Below are 18,814 nucleotides of genomic sequence, written 5' to 3'. Positions count from 1 at the left end.
AATATCGGGACCTAAGTCTCTCTCTTGTCTTTGAGATTCCCATATGGCCTGCTGCGGGAATGTCATGGACATGCTTCAACACTTCTTGCTGGAGGGTTTGTGGAACAAGGAGCAGTTTGTTGTTGGAGTCTTGATTACTCTCCCGGACCACCAGACCCCGGTGATCTCGTGAGAATAATTCTTTGTCTATCCAGTAGGACTTGGTTGCTTGGCTTGCCAGAAATATTTCTTGTTCAGATGGTATTGTTTTATCATCCAACCATTGATGCAGAAAGGTTAGCTGTTTGTCCTTTCTTTGGAGCTGCCTTAACTCATCCAGAGAATATCCAAACATTGGAGTGGTATCCTTCTCTGCATTAATGGTGATCTTCTGAACTTGTACGTCCCTCGGCTCCGGAAATAACTCAAGATTTTCTGTTTGTGTGTCAGTCACCATTACTAGGCGCTGAACACTAACTTCAGGCTTTGGACAGCTCTCTAAACAAGTCTGTAGATCTTGAGTAAAATATGTACTTGATGTACCTAGAACATTCCCCTCTGTTGAAAATGTTGCTTGTCTAGAAGTGGACTCCAACAAGAGTTGTCTCACCTTGGCTTGAGTGATGTTTCTCCTTGACAAGGGTATGGAATAATCAACTTCTTCCTGGAAGGCTCCCCAATTTTTGTGTGCTCTCTTGCAATATTTGCAGCCATTGCATGGGAGTGATAGGGGCTCCACTGTTCCCTGATAATAAGGGCAATTGTCCTTCTCGGGAATCCGTGACAATCCATCCGCATTGAGGTGCTTGGCACCAGGTCTATGGAGTACTGTCATGTCGTACTGACTTAATTCCTCAAGCCAACGGGCGAGCTGTCCTTCCGGTGATCTGAACCCCAGTAGCCAGGTGAGACTGCTGTGGTCTGTTCTTACTGTGAACGGCCTACCCAACAAATAATGGCGGTACTGTCGGGTAAACCGTATCACTGCAAGCAGCTCCTTGCGTGTGGTGCAGTACCTTCTCTGTTCCGGCGTGAGACTAAAACTGCCGTAACTAATTACTCTCTCTTGACCATCTTGCACTTGTATCAGTTCCGCTCCAATGGCCCAGTCTGAAGCATCTGTATCCAAGATGAAGTGGTCTTTCTTGTTGGGCAATGCTAACACCGGTGTTGTTGTAAGGGCAGCTTTTAACTTTTTGAAGGACTGCTTTTGTTTTTCCTCCCAGATAAAGGGTTTTTTTCCTGTGAGGTCATACAAAGAACATGCCAGCTCAGCGTAATTCTTGATGAATCCTCTGTGATAGTTGGCGAATCCTAGGAATCGCTCAACTTCATTTGTGCAGGTGGGGACGGGCCAGTTATGAACACATTCCAGGCTACCTGGGTTTACTTCTAGCCCATCCTTGCTGACCACTCTGCCTAAAAATTCCACTTTCTTCTGAAACAGCTCACATTTTCTAGGTTTCAGCTTCAGATTGTATTTCCGGAATCGCTCTAATACTCTCCTCAGATTGATGAAGTGGGAGGGTATACTGGTCCCATTAACCACTGCATCATCCAAGAAGGCCAGGACGATGTCCCAAGTGTCAATCCACTGAGGACTAGTGCCATTACTCTAGAAAAAGTGGCTGGGGCATTGCAGAGACCAAAGCCCATTCTGACATGCTCATACAATCCATACTTTGTTATGAATGCTGTCTTTTTCTGGTCCTCTTTACCAATCTTGACTTGCCAATATGCTGAATTAGCATCTAGTTTGGAGAACCATTCACTGCCTGCTAGCGTGTCAATACAATCTTCAATCAAGGGCAGAGGGAACACGTCTTTGACCGTAACGTCATTCAGAAGTCGGTAATCAATGCACCAACGCACCCCACCATCAGACTTGCGAATGAGAACTGGAGCTGAAGCCCATTCTGACATAGAAGGCTGAATAACGTTGGCTTCCAACATTTTTTCCAAGTGTGCTTCTTCCTCATTTTCAAATCCTAGCGGGGTACGCCTCATGCGTTGTCTGACAGGTTTAGCATCTGCTGTGTCAATCCTGTGTTCAAATGCGGTAAACTCCCCTAAATCCAGATCATCCTTTGCGAAGACACCCTCAAAATCTTTGAGTAGGTGCACTAATCGTGACTGGTCATCTTGTTGCAAATGCGTGCACGAACGTGAATAGAGATCCTTGAGATGTTCTGGCAAGTTTACATGTGTGTCATGACCTATTTTACCTGGCTCTTCTGTCCCTAGATCGATGTCTTGTTTATTCCAGTCATCTCCTTCATCCAGAGCGACTTCCCTGATATCCACCTCTGATGCTTCCCCAACAATTTGACCCTTCTTTACCGTAATGTGGTGGTCTGTAGTGTTAAGGAAGCAAATGACTGGCTTATCTCCTGGTGAATGAAGAATTTGTGGTGATATAAAGTCGGCCATTTCTGGAGTTTGTTCGGAGATGTAGGTTTGTAAACTTTGCTCCATGTAACTAGGTGTCCTGGTTACCGAATGGGGTGGTAGTAACGTACGCCGGGGTATCATGATGCGACATACATTAACTGGTTTACCTGACTCCCTTAAAACCATGTTCACTGTTGTTCCATTTATGGTTAGGATATGATTTTTCATGTCAATTTCTGCACTATTTTTCAGCAAGAAGTCGAAGCCCAGGATTATCTCATCTCCTATTGGAGCCACATATACAGGCATTTGGAAATGCTTGTCTTGGACCTGCAATGTGACTGGTTTGGTGAGAAAACCCTGCATCTTCAATTCTCGTCCAGCAGTGCGCAAGGTGACATCATGGTTCTTCGCTGGTTTATGTTGAAGCTTCTTGAATAGCTTGTCAGAGATAATTGTCACCTCTGCTGCAGTATCAATTATTGCCTCTGCCTTTGTGCCTTGGACCAATAGCGGGATGGTAAAAACTGTTCCATGATGCACTGCATTGATGGTAACTTCAGGACATGGACATTTGAAGATGTCACTACTCACAGCAGTTCGTGATCTGCTAGGACCATTGCCGTGAGCAGTGACTTCCCCGTGGGCACCTTTAAAGGAATTTGAGAGACCTAGCTGTGGCGCCCTGATTGCAGTTTCCAGCTGGCCTTCACTCCAGTGCGGGGTAGGACTTAGGCCTTTCGACCCACCCAGTTGGAGTTTAACTCCTTCTCCCCGGAACTCTGTTCCTCTTGAAATGATACCCTTTTGTCTTTAATCGGGCTTCTCTGTGGACAATTTATCTTAAAGTGTCCCACTTGGCCACACTGGTAACATTCATTGCTGCGACCAGGTGATGTTGCGGGACTAGAGGAACGGGAGCGCCTATTGCTAAACCTTCCCATTACTCTGAATAGCATGGTTTCCATCTTGTCGAACCTTGCCTCCAGCTGGTCCATTTTCTTTTCCAGGGTTGGTGTTCTGGAATTGCTTACTGGTGACCTTGAGACAGCCCTGACTTGAAAATCTCCACCCTCTTCTCGATCAGATGACAGGTATCTTATCTGCCTCTGCTTACCATAGATGGCCTGATGGGTGTGCTGGAATGAGCGCACAGCATCCATTGCTTTCTCTAGAGAAAAGGGATGTAGGTTGGCTGCATACTGACCTGCCTCCTTCTGCTCACATCCAAGACAGAACCTCATGATGACTTGTCGCTCAACATAGTCTTCTGGTAATCTGTCAAATGCAATTGTTGCTGTTGACATGAGCCGTTCAGACCATTTCTCGAGGGACTCAGCTGGTTGTTGGCACATGGTGTTGAATTTTACCTGCGCTGTTTCTGGAAGTTCTTGGCGATCATACCACCGTTGAAACTTCTTAACGAGATCCTCAAATGGGATATCGGGATCTCGCTCAATGCAAGAAGCGAAGTATTCACTTGCTTCGTCCTTCATGCAGAAGCATAACTGGTCCCGTAACTCCTCGGAATTCCAGTTCTCCCGTTTGGCATAAGTCCTAAACTTTAAATAAAAAGCAGACCAACGGCTCTTTCCATCAAAGACCAGGGCCCTAGGTACCTTGATTGCCGGGCTGTGTCGGTCCTGACTTGCATAGCTCTGCCTTGGTTGATGCTGTCGGGCCCTTCCTCGGTTAGGAAACCTGTATTCCTCATCATCAACATGATCAAGCGCTGGCTCTATGCACATCTCCGGTTCTCTGGTACTTGGGCGACCAGGCTCTGTAACAATCTGAGGGTGTCGTCTGACATCCCCTGCCCCATACTCTCGGTCACGGAGAAATTGCCCAGGATGTATATCTCTTCCTGGTTGGTTTTCGACCCTTCTTGGCTGGGGAATTGTTTGAACATGTGTGGCCTGATATTTGTCAATGACAGAAATTAAATGATTTTGCTGTCTTGTCCGGTCATCTTGAATCCGCGATGCTGTTGCCTGTGCTGGCACTTTGGGTCGAACCCCACCATGGATATTCTGGTCTGGGGTTTGGACTGGGCTGCTTACCGGTACCTGTTGTGTCCGCTCTTGGCGTTCTGCCAATAATGACTGAATTAATGCATCTCTTTGACGCAACTCTTCCTCATATCGGAGTGCTGCGACTTGAGCAAACGCTGGCGGTGAGTATGGTGAGTACTGGTAAGGCGAGTACTGTGCCAGGATGTGCGAATATGTGTTGGGCATGCTGGTTGCAAGAGTGCTCGCAACTAGTGGTGGTATATGATGGGGTGTTGCAAGAGTGCTCGCAACACCGCCAACAGGTGGTGGTATGTGAGGGGATGTTGCAAGAGTGCTCGCAACACCGACAGCAGGTGGTGGTTGATGTACTGGGGTCATTAAACCCCCTAAACCCCCATACCCTGATGACATACAGGCCGCTGAACTTGGCCCCATGTTGGCTGAACTTGATATACCTGGTTGTAGAAGGCTTTGAGCCAGAGGCTGGCTACCCATTGTAGGGCTTCCTATTTCAGGGCTTCCAGGTGCAGAGAAATCAAAATAGTCAGCCAAGGAGGTGACTTTATGAATTTTTAAATTTAAAAATTCCTCCCTGGTGATTTCCCCATTATTTTCAATGAGTGCCATTATTAATTTTGCTGTGGAACGACCGATGCCAGGCACTGTGACCAAATCTTGAATTTCACAAGAGTTAATGCAAATTTTGTCTTCTGCCATGGTTTGATTTAATTTTGAAGACCTAATTCACTTTATGAACAAGATTTTTTTTCAAAATCAATCGCAACACACAGCAGGTGTGGGATCCAAACTACAAATTGTTGAGCAATATTGTATTTTGCAAAAAATATCGCAAAACTCAGCGAGTGTGTGATCCCAATCTCGATAATATTGACGATTCCTGTGTTGTCTTGCCACCTCAGAATATTCAACAGATTTCAATTTTATTATACGATTAATCCACGATGAAAAGGTAACACGGTGGACCAAAAGTGGTAATAAATCAATCTCATACAAAAATTTCGTTCAGAATATACATACAAACAATCGCTCGTATGCAAAGTATCACGGACGAGGGTAAAGGTCACGAGGTCAAAGGTTTTGTTGACGCTCGCAACAGACTGTCAAAATTTCTCAAAATCTGCCAAACACGTCAATTCGCGTGGCACATGAATGAAAAATGTTTGAGACATACATATAATAACATATAGCATCAATAATTACAATATTTGCCGTACAAAAAATGGAAAATATCTTCCAATCGTACGACAAAATTTTCACTTCAGATCGGCAACGGTCAAAACAATCAAAATGGCGGCCCGTTCAAAAGCAGAAATCGTATTTTTGTTCGCAGCGCCACTGTAGTGATTTTACTTCCGCGAACAATATGGTGATTAACTGCTCTGATTGTTCCGCCAATTAATAGTGTGATCGTCCGGCACGATCTGCTTAGTGTTATTCTAAAATGCGGTCCGCGACTGTTAGTTCAGAACTAGGGATTTTACCTTTCTTGAAGCTTCGTTGCAGACGATCCCTTTTCCGGCAGCGCTCGGCCACGTGCACCTCGGCCTCGGCTGCCCGAGCACTTCCGAGGGAAACCGAATGTCTCCGACGGAAGTAGAGATCGTCTCACACAACAATAGTTACGTGTATGTGACGGGTGCATAATAAATAATTGCCTTCATTCGCATGAAGTTCAACATGGCAGAAAGATCGAGAAGCGCGGTAACCACATTACTAATCGCGCCATATTTCGCAATCCGTAGCACTGCATAAAATATGAGTCACACGATAATAACGTTGACATGATTAGGGTAATGATGGTTATAAATTCATTCAATGAACGTCATAAATGTAACGGAAATATACACTGTCGTTTTCTCATGTGTACCGACCATTCCGCCATTACTGATAGTCGATAAAAATATACAAAACGTGTAAATAAACTTATTCATAAAGGAGTGAACAGAATTGTATTTACGTGAATAAGTATACAGTTGGGAAAAATATGTCTTTCTGACCACCCAGGTCATATTTTTGCTTATGAACAAGGATTTCGTCTGAAAATATTTACGTGTTTGTGACATGGGTGCATAATCAAAATTCGCCGTCATTCGCTTGGTGTTCAAATTTTTTAACATGGCAGAAAAAGGCCGAGAAGAGCGGTAGCCACTTTACTAATCTCGCCATATTTCGAAATCCGTAGCATTGTATAAAGTATGAGTTACACGATGTTAAAGCTAAGATGATGGTGGTTATAGTTTTGACTTTGCGCACTCAGTGTTAAATATCAAAATTCACAGTTTAAAAAGGGCATTTTCTCGGGACCATATATGGTCCTCTGGCACTATGCGGGTGTGAAAGGTGAGGGACCATATATGGTCCCGTGGCACCAAGAGGGTTAAAAAGGGCATTTTCTCGGGACCATATATGGTCCCCTGGCACTATGCGGGTGTGAAAAGTGAGGGACCATATATGGTCCCGTGGCACCAAGAGGGTTAAAGGGCAAGTTCACACGGAAATGAACCTTTTTTTCTTGTACTTTTTCCACATTAAAAGTGTAAACATAGAAGTGTCATAGACAAAAATATAAAAACATCATATTTAATTAACATATTTTTTGCACTAAAACGATTTATATTTTTCACATTTACCAAGTAAATTTTTACCTATTTCCATAACAAAAACACCATGGCTTATGTCCCTTGCAATATGACGTCATTGGTGCCAATTGATAAACATTATGACGTCATCATGCTTTGTTAGAGCCGCTTCACGTGGTGTAGGTACAGTTTTGTGATTCTAGCATCTCAGATGCAAGCCAGAATTGTGTTATGCTGAGTCACCACTGCGCCGGAGTGTGTCGTAAACCATGTTGTTTTACCGCAAACTGGTCCTTGATATCTTTTGCGTTGAGAATAGACAGGCACCCAGTTGAATTGGCACCAATTACGTCATAATCTAAGGGGGATAACTCAGGCCTATTTCGCTCGTAAAACGAAGGCCTCATAACGGCATATCACTTTCACACTATTGTGAGCTTCCTACTTTCACTGTGAAAAAAAATGAGTGTATATTTTCAAACACAGATACTAACTAATTCTAAAATTGCGTTTTGTTTAGAAAAAGAAAGAAAGTGATTTTTGCGTGTACACTTCCCCTTAAGTTGTTCAGCAAGCACCGTCCACAACAAGCTTTATTCCAATGGCATGTCCATGAGGAACAAATACACGGATCTTACCGATGAAGAGGTTCAACGTAAAGTGGCAGCCTTTAAGGAAAGTTTCCCAAATACAGGAAGTGAGGTGTGTTTAATAGACATATCATTTAAATAACCATCTACTGAAAACATTATCATTACGAGTGCAGTACGATATGTACACGAGCTAACAACCAGTGAGTGAGTTGGGTTTACGTCCCTGTTAACAATATTGTGGTTATGTTCAGACTGTAAGAAAAGATTAACTAATAATGATGTTTTGTGTGATATAATGGGCATAGAGTGAATGATTGCAGGCTGAGTCGATAAGCAAGGTCAAGCAAAAGTACTAAAAATTACCTCTGAAAATTAGGTACTTCGTAAATGTCGCCATTTTTTACACATTACTAAATCACCACTCACCGCGTTATTTACAGCATGTTTTGAAATCTAAATTTCGGATATTTACTCCGAGAAATGAATTTCAAAAATAGCATATTAGTGATCAGGGGTATCTATCCTTTATGAAACCACCAATGATCATTCCAAAACATCTCCAATAACTCTAGAATCGTTTAGAATGTTTTGGAAAATACGAAAATATGGACGCCATATTGGATAGTGTTTACAAAATTACGTTTCAGGTACACCGGTTATGAGACGCCTGTAACATCAGTATATTTCAAACTTAGCTGCGATACACACATCCTTGAATTCCACATACATTTTAGAATCGAATGAAAAATGGTCTTTGTCACCAATACGAAGTGGCTTGATGAAATCAAGCAAAATAAGTTAGGTGTGAAAACAAATGCTGCGCTCGAAAAACTGCACTTGTTTGAAATGTAAACAAAGACAAATACAGATTTTACAGTGTAGCATTTTCTCCTATGTTGGGCTATGCATCGTCTAGTCATTCAATATATTGGCTCAACATTTTCAGAATATGCATGGGAAGAATTAGGGAATTTAAAATAGATACATTGACAATTTCTGTTGAAAATATCAAATCATTGCAAAGTTACCGTCCTGTGTGACGCCATGACTGACGCAAAATCACGCACAACGACAACGGTATTTATCGGAATTTCTGACTATTCCGTTGGTTTCAATGAAAATTATAACAACAAATAACAGTACATAGATTGTCAGAATGTTTCTGATTACTTACATGTCACATTTATGTATATACGATCCTTGAATCAACGAAAGTCCCCTCGTAAAATCCCACGTATAGTCCATGAGCCAGACCGAATATGAGTATCAAAAAGCTGAACAGATCCAATGTGGATTTTCAGTTAGCATGATGTCTTAAGTGTTCAAAAAGCCCACCCGGACATTCAGGATCGGTAGCTTAATACCAATTTGGCGGCGATCTTTAAAATGGCCGCCACGCCCATTCAGAAATATACTAACCACCGGAAAAACTGAAATAACTCGCCACCAAGATGACCTATGAACATGCAATATGGCTTATTTTGTTCGTAACAAAATTCTGCACCAGACAGTATATAATAACTTGACTTTTGATATTATAATCTGTTCCAAAATTCGGAGTTTTTCAAACATATGGGTATGCGTTGATGCTTTTTTTCACAAAGTTCTTTCATATGTCAAGCCTGCTATACACACCAGCAAATGTATGTCCTAGATCATCTTGGGCAGCTCTCCAGGTGTGGATAAAATGTTTGGGGCAGTTATTTGACCCTTAAGTATAAGTGCAGACAATAAAATTTTGGTAATAATTTATTGCATTTGGCGCTTTCTGGAGTGGGTTATCACCACGAATCAGAGGAAATCAGTTAAACCATACCCAAAAAAGCCTTTATGCACAAATTGGCCTCTCTATCGAAAATGGGCTCTGCTGCTTCTTGGGTAGGGTTTTGTGAATTGGAATTATAGTCTGTTTCTAATAATCAATCGACTGAAAGCAAAATGCTATTCCAGGTGACTTGTGGTTCAAAACATAAGTCCGCATTAGTCTTCATCACTAACGATGTCACTATCGTCACTCTCTTGGACTGGGTCGGTGTCATCTTCCGCTGTCATGTTGGCACAGTTCTGCAGTTTGCATGCTGGGGTGCAGGGTAATCCATTCTGGATACAGGTGCAACTGTCTTCAGCACAAACACGTGGACACTTGCAAGCCATCAGGGAGAGAACCATCTCAGGAGCCGGTGCTCCAGTTAACCACGATATTGCAATGTCTCCGTCACTCAGATGCCAGCCATGCCCTTCGGTTGGTTCAGGGAGGTCTACTGTGTTCTGAAGGCTGCGCCGCCATATAGCTGCCTGATAGTTAGCACGTTTAGTATGCTGTAGCAAGGCATCCTTACAAGGTGGAAGCTGCCCAGATCACAAATCACCCTTTTTGGCACAGAACATATTGTACCTCAGTTCATTCACCCCTTTGGCCTTTGTATTGCGACAGTACATGCTACAGGTGAACTCTTGTATGCCATCAAATAGATCATCTGAAACGGACCACTGCTGTCCAAGAAGCACAAACGTATCCCTGAACTGTTCATTCTTCCTGATCAAGTTAACGGCTTTTACCTTTCCCTTGCCCGCGAATGAGCTTACAGAATCACAACCAGTCCAGGCATGGACACCTATTAGTGCCTCACAGACCTTCTTGCCTAGTGTGGTACCCAATTTGGAAATGTCAATCAGTCTAATCTGATTTTTCTTTCCTCTTCTCAATAGTATCCGTGTGCCAATTTCTGAATGCATCCCAAGGAGGATAACAAAAACATCCGTATCCTCTGAAATCACAATCACTGTAGGATAGTTTGCTGCGGCATGCTTGGCATGGACAACAAGTCGTGTATCGGCTTCTTCATGTCCAGTTGTAGCCAATTCTTCCACCTCTGTCACTTTATCCTGTGTAATCTGAAAGCATAGTCCTTCGGATGTTACCATTAACGTAGTGTTACCAAGAAGCTCTCTTTTCTTTTCGTCTTTCCAGCTATCCGCCAGAAACTTTGTCAGCTTAGTCTTGCTCTCGGTGCTGGCTAACAGACGTTTATAGTTCTTGATACGATGGCGGGGCTTGATTTGACTGAAGACAATCCCTTGAGCAGACCCGCGATTGATCATTTCTGCAGTCTTTATCGACTGGTCCCTGTACATATCAAATACTACATCGATTCTCTCACTTCCTCGTCCGTCAGTAAGGATCTGTTTCAGTATTCGATCAGACAGTTCGTCAAATGTCAGTTGCTCCCCATGGACCTTTTGAACAATGCCCATGGCATCAACGATGGTTGCCCTTCGCCCGGTGGCCATATCAGTGATTGCCATGTCCTTCTCAATATGCTTGCCTAATGATGATTTTCCTGTTTTCTTCAGTGTCCCATCACCATTGGCTAGTGCCCATGGCTTTTGACCAAGGGGATAACACATAACCTCTCGCATGTCCAGCTTTCTGTTCTGGGCAATAAGAAGCATGTGACCAAATGCCCGATTGTCTGCTTTCAGAACAATTTCTTTGTTTGTTCCTTTTACCACAGTGTCCTTTTTCATGTCGGCGAATGTCTTCAATTTCAACTTCTTTATGGGATCATAGAATCCCGACCCTTTTTCCAGCCGTTCCGCCTGCAGCTTGTATGCCTCCTCTCCCCTTTCTCGAGCTTTAATAATGTCACTGCATACATCAGGTGGTGCTGCTGCACCTGTGGAAATGCAGACTAGATCAATGGGCTCATTCCCAAAGGGGTTTATCCAACTGCTTTCAAGCAGTTCGACTATAGACTCCACATCAGCTTCGTCTCTGGTGATCCGCGAATTCTGCAAGTCAGCATGACCAAGCCCTGGACTCTGCAACGAGATGAGGTCTCTTAGCTGTCTCAGAGCATTTGCCCTATGCTCTGCCGTGAGATAGTAGCGAGACAGTGCACCCTGATTTAAGCTAAAGCCCTTTGTCCCACCGGGCGTCTGGGTGTCCTTATTAACTGTCTCTTCAAGGGTCTGGTCTACAGCAATTCTGCCAAATGGATTACTCTGTCGGAGCTGCACCGAGAATCCACCATCAAGAAAGTGCCGTTGTAGATCTGGGCAGGTTCTATCCAGTTCACTCATCTGCGCATAGTAAACCAGGAGATATCGTGCATAGTTCGTTTTGTCCATTGCGAAACACCAGGGTATCAAATCCCTGATGCTACTCAGATGCAAATGCCAGTCTCCGGTTCGGTCTGCACAAATCAAACCAAGTAGTATTTCTACCAGATCAATGTACAGCATCCAGTAGACAGCCAACTGACCGTTCTCATGACGTAGACCATCCAAGAAAACTGCAAACAAGTCGAGGATCCTCTGACAGGATTCGTTATTCAAGGTAGATTCGAATGTTGCTCCACGCGTATCATCTTGCAGATCAGCGACTAGACAGATCACTTCATCCAGATGGTGAAGGTCTCCCTCATGATTTGTCTCCAACCATTCTGTGAACGATGCCCAGGCTATTACATGAAACCCTGTGTCCTTAAAATGTCCTGTTATGAAGTGGGCAACTTATGAATGTGCTTCATGAAAAAGAAACACTTTTTTTCAATAAAACGCAGTAGTTGGAACAGATCATACATTCAAAACTTTAAGAAACATATCCACTTATGCTAAGGTCATTTAACTGCCTCCAAGCATTTTATCCACACCCAGAGAGTTGCCAAATGTGATCTGGGCATAAATTTGCTGGTTTGTAAAGTTCACATTTGAAAGAACTTTGTGAAAAAAGCATCAACGCATACCCATATGTTTTGAAAAACTCCAAATTTTGGAACAAATTATAAATTCAAAAATCAAGTTGTTATATACTGTCTGGTGCAGAATTTTGTTGTGAACAAAATAAGCCATATTGCATGTTCATAGGTCATCTTGGTGGTGAGTTATTTGAGTTTTTCTGAAGTTAGTATTCTTCTGAAAGGGCGTGGCGGCCATTTTAAAGATGGCCGCCAAAAGTGTATTAAGCTACCGATCCTGAATGTCCGGGTGGGCTTTTTGGACACTTAATACATCATGCTAACTGAAAATCCACATTGGATCTGTTCAGCTTTTTGATACTCAAACCTGAAATTTTGAGGTCTGGCTCATGGACTAGTATTTGCCACTTAAGGATTTGATATGTGGCACAGGCAAGGTTTGCAAGAGGTTTCATGGCATAACTACATGCACACGAAATCTGTGGAAAGATATCTCATTTCCATCAATCACCGAATTGTCATTCACACAGCTTCAACAGCTAATGTGCAGATCAGATTATTTTGTTCACTTTGATCTTGAAAACCTACATGTATTTTGCTGCCCAGCCATTATTGACTATACACACACGACCGGATTTCTGCATGCTGATCACTTGGTATGGCTAGACATCACTGGCATCCAGGTTTCAACACTGTCATTTCTTATAAGCCTTCCTAATCTTGAGCTTCTCTGCTTAGCCAATTTTCAAACAGCTGTTTGATCAAGACTTTGTGATTGTGAAGGCATGTTTGAAACTAGAACATTTGAATGTGAATTATACAAGTATAACATCAGCTACTGTCATTCACATTTTCAACAGACTCAAACAATGTTTCAATTTTGATGCTGTGGGTGTGAAGTTTTCATTCGATAATTGCATTACACTCGGGTGTGAGGCATATGATACACTGATGTTCTTTGACTTAAGTTTAGAAGAATCATTTATCTTGGAGGAGTTTCAGTGTTGCATAGCTGATGAATTCATAGATTGCAGGTTCAGAATCCGTACATAACTCGTAGGATGTTTACGATGTCTTGCACATTTGACCTTGAACAGGCTGTTGCCTTTATCTCAAACACTGATGACGATGTTACATCTGATAACGTGTATGAGGTGGAGCCAGTAACTGACCTTGATTCCCGAAGGAAGTAACAGTTTCATTTGCCACTGATGCTGATCTTCCTTTCTCAAATACTGTTGAACTGGTAACTACTGATTTAAATACATTCCAAAGTCTCAATGATTCAAGTGACACAGAAGAATCATCAATTTCTGATTCTTCATCAGATGAGGAATACACCCCTGATAATGATGATGCAGATTTTGAGATTCCACATCCACCTGTTGAAACTCAAGTGATTGTAGGTCCACCAAATGCCACTCTGGATGATAGTGGAAAGGTCGGTAGTGACCTTCAGCCTCGTCCATCAACAGCTGAGCAAGCCAAAGACCAGGACGTTGTTATGGATGATGCTGATGAAGATTTAGTTGAATTGCAGCCCAGTACCACAACACAAGACACAACTACGGTTGAACAAAAGGAGATCAACAGAAGTAGAAAAAGGAAAAGAGATCCTCAAAACTGGAAAAATAACACAAGAAAACGACGTAGACAGGCTGGACAGAGTTACTTGACTTCTACAGGAAGAAGAATAGAAGAAAAATCAATCAAAACAACGAAGGACTGTCAAGGAAAATGTAAATTTAAATGTTGCCAGAAAATCAATATAACACAAAGAGAAAGTACATTTGTGTCCTTTTGGGCAATGACAGACAATGAAAAGTTCCTTTTCTACAGCAAAACAGTAGATAGGACTCACAAACAAAGAAGTCGAGCCCGTGGTAACAAGGACAACAACAGAAGTTTTCCTATGCATATTACGTGTTTACAGGAAGTGAAAGAGTCAGAGTGTGAAAAGAATTCTACCTGACTACTCTAGGCATATCGCAAAGGCGAGTTTCCTATTTCTTTGAGAAGAAATACAACCATGCTACTGACGTACCTTTAGGGGGAGACATGAGGGGGATGCGTACACCTGACAGAATATCTTCTCAGCGTAAACAACATGTACGCGATCACATGAACTCATTTCCAAGGATATAATCACATTACTGTAGATCAAAGACACAAAAAGAGTATCTGGATCAAAATTTAACCATGGCAACCATGTATAGATTGTATTGTGAGAGGTGTGATGCTGATGGACGAGATCCTGTCAAAGAGCACATGTTTCGAAATATTTTCAATGCAGACTTTAACATCGGATTTCACAAACCAAAGAAAGACCGCTGCGACAGATGTGAGGAATATAGAATGAAAGAAAAACATGACTGTATTGATGAGGAGCTTTGGGAAGAATACCTGTCTCACTTCCAATCGAAGATGGCAACACAGGAGGAGAGGAACAGGGACAGGCTGGACAAGACAAAAGCTGTTATATGTTTTGATTTGGAAAAGGTGTTGAGTTGTCCACAGGCAAATATTTCAAGTTTCTTTTATCGACGAAAGCTTAGCTTTTACAACCTTACAGCCCATTGTTCTCTGGATTCACAAGGATATTGTGCTGTATGGAATGAAACCCAAGCAGTAGGAGGGGCCAATGAAAGTGAGATGATCACTTTCATAGATATATTGAGGGATCAAGGAAACTTAATTTTACAACAGTGCCATACACCAAGGTCAAAAACTTGGTATGCTACAAAAAGGATCCATACTCAATTGAGTTCAAAGACTCATTTGCTGATGCAGACCTGACCAAGGTATCAGTTGTCCACGGGAGAACTTCCGGCGGATGTCATCACACCCGCATAGGCCAACTGTTATTGAATGGCCTAAAGCCGTTATCTCATCAAAGAAACCTGAGCTGTCAAAAGAAAAATCAAAGGACATCAAGGCCATGTTAAAATTCATGACTCCTACAGACCAAAAGTTCATGAGTGGACTAATCGACTGAGAAACTTAGTTGCATGTGCAACTTGATGGTCTATTGTGAAATGTTATGGCAATAATCTAAAGTTATAAAACTGATATTGTGGCTTGTACATCAGCAGCTGGACACTAAACTTTCAGTTAATAGTCTATTGTCCTGTAGACTGTTTCATGAACTGATGATCAGAAAGGTGTTTGGACATAATATTTCTTGTAGATTTATTGTTTTGCTCTTTGGGGCAAAGTGTCAGTTACTACCAGGAAAGTGAAATTTATTTAGTTATGGTTGTATTGTTTAAGAATATGTGATCTTTCTGTATTGATGTTATGAGGAATTCATGTTTTGAAATTGTTCCTGGAATTGTTGACGGGTTCATTTATAATGCTCTTACGAGTTTGTTTTGCTATGAGAATTATGTTGCTATGGACAAAATATATTTCTGCAACATCATATACATTCAGTGACAGGAATACAGGTACACCCAGGGCTGCAAAGAGTTCTAGGTTGACATCATTTCCGTGCTAAATTTATAACAAAGCACTTTTTATCAATGTTGATTTATTGTTTTGCTCTTTGCAGGAAAGTATCAGTTACTACCAGGAAGGCTTTTTCTGATATTTTTATTAGTTATTACTGAAAATTAAACATATTACAAGTTACTTTTTACAACCAGACAATAGTTCTTTTTATAATCAATTGCAAAATATAAGTAATAAACTAGATATCGATATGACAATGTTCAAATGGCAATATCTCGAAACTGAGTTTTGAGGACTTAGGACAATCTGGTTTTCAGGTGACGATTTAGTAATTTCTTTGAGGTGAAGGTCCTTGAATGAAAGTGCATTGTTTACTGTTTCAGTTATGATGTAGTTTTGGCATATCTTTTATACATTTTTTCACAAAAGTAATTTCACTTTGGACATTTGTCAATGTTCAAAATGAAATCATACGTAAATATAGGCCACAACATTTATGAATGAACCTTTGATAATCTCCTGTTTGTTTGAACATTGTTTACACAGCTAATTCTAAAACACATTGACCTGAGTTACAATAAACTAGTGCTAAGCATAGCGGAGCTATGCCCCCTTTTCTTTGTACGTGTGTAACCTCTCTGTCGCCTTTTGACGTCATTGAGAAAAATCATTTTTCGTCTATTACGGTATGCTGTTTTTGGCACTGAATGTATGTCGTTATACATAAGCATATAACTCCATTTGATATATAGTTATGTCGTTCAGATATTAGGCAGTATTTTGTTTGCTGACAGTTTCCGTAAAGCTTCGAAATAAAAACAATCGTCGCACAGTACTTTTATTGGTGTACGATAAAAAGCGGAGAAATTTACTGTTTTTCAACGCAGAATAAATGATCGGACAAACACTCTATTGGAAATGTATTTTTTTAAACCGGTTTAATATTTGCAGTTAACTCTACACCTTCAAATAGGAAATTTAATATTCTCCACCTATGCGTAATTTTATAGCCAGGGGTATATCCAGTGCCACGTGAGCGCAATTCTCGAACAACCTTCACTTTTCCGATCTTAGGAAAATGTGCATCAGAAAAAAACCCTCGGCATCCAGAGGGTTAAATCCAACTCACTGACTCTAAAGCGTATATGAATGACCTCACAGTTGTAATTTTGCTATAAGCAGTCGTGCTTGGTAAGTAACATAAACGCAAAACGGCGTTCCATTTGCGCCCCTTGTTAGTTTAACTTTTGTTTGATGTAATATGAAAGTTTAATCATAGGAATTTTCAATGACAAGAACACCATACTATATATATTTCCTAGATGATGAATGGGTATCTCCGTTCTGATGGGGTCTCTGTCCAACGCAGCGGAGTCCGAGCCGCCCTGACGACAGTCGACCCAACTGGTACGGCTACACGATGGTGGAGGACAGTAGCTAGGCGTACTTAGTCTGTACCATCCCCAAACAGTTTATGGCACATGGATGCTCATATGAAACTGAACAGGTGCGTCCACTTTCCGTTGACATTGTGCCTTTTCGTTCAGGTTGTTTCTGGTTATTGATTATCCTTCACCATATGTAAGTAGTTAATAGTCAATATGTAGTCTTTGAGTTAATACATTACACTTATGACATAAACTTGTTTTGAAATATACATTTCAGATGGTCACTGGTAACCCATGGATGCATAGATGTTTTTTCTCGGTTCATAACAGCACTGGAATGCACTGATAACAATAAGGCTGATGATGTGTTGAGGGTATTTGTTCAAGCCTTAGATAGCTATGGTCTTCCATCGAGGGTTAGGAGCGATCATGGAATGGAAAACATCAAAGTCGCATATGCCATGAATTTGATCCGAGGATACCAATGAGCAAGTCACATTCATGGGAGATCGGTTCACAATCAGAGAATTGAGCGACTCTGGCGTGACGTTCATAAAGAGGTGACTGAAACATTTTACAAGGAGTTTTATGCATTTGGGGATGAGGGTATCCTTGATGTAGTGAACACTCAGCACATTTATGCGTTGCACTTCGTTTATGTTCCGGAAATAAACCGTCGACTGACATCTTTTCGATGTGGTTGGAACTGTCACAGAATGCGAACAGAAAGTAACCGTTCACCTGAACAAATCTGGATTGATGGTATCCTGAACAATGCGGATTCAGGACACACTTCTGTTGAAGAAATATTTGGCGATGTACCTTCGTTTGCAACCCGCCTTGTCGATGCGGTTCAAGCATATGGATTTGATACTGATATGGAATCACACACAACCAGCATGGCGCATGGTAGTCAATCATCTCTTTCTTTGACAGATGAACAAAACAGTCGACTGAAGGAAGCTGTGTACGGACAACATTCACACAAAGATAAATTTATTCTTTGTGCGAGAGAAATTAACGATCTACTCAGCTAATAAATGATATCACTGGTTATCTATCATCAAAGTGAAATATGTTAAAACTTTTCAGTGTCATATGATTTGAAACTTTGTTAAAGAATTAAATCCTATACTTTATGCGTTTATGGAGGTATAAACGTAAAATCAAGTGTGCATAGTGTGTAAATCCGCATAGCATAAAAGGAGAACTATGCTGAAGTCAATGGGCGATCTTATGGGTCCAACCTTAAACTGACGGCGCATGTGGTATGCGCGATACGAGCACTACACGTTACAATGACAGTTAACTAGTGTAACCTTCACCTCTGTCGGCATCGGTCACGCTTGTGTGTGGACAGTTTATCTTTTCGCCTAAAAAATTATTTATCCATTGCCATGTCCGGAAACAAATGTTCTTTGATTTAATGATACATCAGGGATGACCACGACTGATTATATTGTATAGTTAACCCCTAGATAGGCGTTCGAAGCGATGCGGTGAGATCAGCTGATCGTTCATCCCAGGTCGCTTTGTTGACGTTTTGCAATCGGTACTAAAGTGTTGCCTTTGATGTATGAATATCACACTTTTAAAAATTAAGTAGATTTTGTATACGTTCCTCCTATATCTATGTTGTAGCATCGCCGAGCAGGCTACATCATATGCATGCATTTCAGTAAGTACAGCTGTGAGGCGATA

At 41.6% G+C, this 18,814-nt stretch overlaps 1 pseudogene; it reads left to right on the top strand.

Moving 5' to 3' along the window:
• The first annotated feature begins 7,614 nt into the window (after positions 1-7,614).
• LOC139479458 (uncharacterized) lies at positions 7,615-18,150 on the top strand (annotated as a pseudogene).
• Positions 18,151-18,814: the final 664 nt, after the last annotated feature.

This window comes from Haliotis cracherodii, unplaced genomic scaffold (assembly GCF_022045235.1).
Source record: "Haliotis cracherodii isolate W230 unplaced genomic scaffold, xgHalCrac1.p SCAF_4, whole genome shotgun sequence".
Lineage (NCBI taxonomy): Eukaryota > Metazoa > Mollusca > Gastropoda > Lepetellida > Haliotidae > Haliotis > Haliotis cracherodii.
Note: the sequence above shows the minus strand (reverse complement) of the source record. Positions and strands in the feature narration are given on the sequence as shown.